The 1410-nt window shown below is 28.7% G+C and overlaps 1 protein-coding gene across 1 annotated transcript in view; it reads right to left on the bottom strand.

The window, feature by feature from the left end:
• The window catches only part of LOC110033330, a 5880-nt gene that overhangs the window by 3616 nt on the left and 854 nt on the right, over nt 1-1410 (bottom strand). The window lies entirely within an intron of this gene.

Here is a 1410-nt window from a genome sequence, read left to right as displayed (position 1 = left end):
TCTAGCTTGGACAATTTGAGCTTTTTTATATGTTTAATTAATTTTGGGTAATGTAGTAAAGTTCATCAAGATTGTCTCCTTTGTGCAGTGTTTACTTCATGGAAAACAATCCAACCATTATAATTCAAATACATCACTCTTTTCAGAAGTTCACGGTGGCCACATCCCACATGCCATAGATTACAAAAAACTATTGAGAATGTCTCCATTATTTTGCGTTTATTTTATGGAAGGTCGTCGTCTCGGCAAAAAAAATTACAAGGGTAAATATTGTGTATGAAACATGTGATTTAATTCTAAATAATAACATATCCTTGTCATATTTTATTGCATATACTATAATTTGTGATGAAGCAAACAATCTCATCAATATAATTCAAATAGATCACTTGTGAAAATTTGTCAGCAGCCACAATACAAATAATTATTGTTGGTTGCCACATGTCGCTGCCTTCGTGGGTCAAGCCAAATGCCACATCCAAGCTTCTTTAGTTCAGAAGTACAAACACAACATTTAAAATACTATATCGACGAAACATTGCTGAGTTATACACACCATCTAAAACGTCATAATTTAGTTAGAAACATTGTTGCATGAGCTTTAAATTGTGATTTGGAAACCATGCTAAAATTTTAAACTCATGACATAATGAGTTAAACAATATTTGATCAAACATAAGACAATATGTACGTATAAAATACAAATATATGCTAACAACAAAAGATAATACCTTTGGTAACAACGCATGCAAGGATTTAATTTGTTGTTTCATTTAGTTTTTCTAGCTATTTGATTATATTGATTATTATCGACCACGATTGAAAATTTTGAAGCTTTTTCACTTAATCTGGTATCCATTTAAATTAGTTCATGATTTAATTTCAAGCCAAAATAAATATATTCTTTTATTTATGACCTCTCTTATAATCATTTTATACTTTTTAAAATGCAATGCTATATTACCCCCCACTTATAGCCTCCACAACCATTTTAATAAACATTAATTAAAATCTTAGGCTATATCTCTCACCCTCTTTTTTTCAATACAAAACGCATCACTACTTCTTTGAAGCTTTAAGGAAAAAAAATCTTTTGAAAAGTAAAAAAACGGTAGATTTTTATCTATATAAAATGCCTCTAGTATAATCAAATTTATTAGTTTTGATGCTAAAAGGCAAGTTTAAGAGTAATTTTCTTGTATATATTACTCGTATAATGTGTGAACTTGGTTTGGGCTAATGTTTGAAATAAACCGTATATATATAAGTACCATCAACGTACAATAAACAGGAATATAACAAAAGCTTAGTCAACCAAAATCGAAATAAAGACATGTTAAATTAAATTGGATGTACAAATGAAAAGTAAATATTGCAACATTAGGATACTATTTGGGAAAGAAAAAAAAA

The sequence above is a fragment of the Phalaenopsis equestris genome, unplaced genomic scaffold (genome assembly GCF_001263595.1).
Source record: "Phalaenopsis equestris unplaced genomic scaffold, ASM126359v1 Scaffold001141, whole genome shotgun sequence".
Lineage (NCBI taxonomy): Eukaryota > Viridiplantae > Streptophyta > Magnoliopsida > Asparagales > Orchidaceae > Phalaenopsis > Phalaenopsis equestris.
The sequence above is the reverse complement of the archived record's forward strand: the minus strand, read 5'-3'. Positions and strand labels throughout refer to the sequence as shown.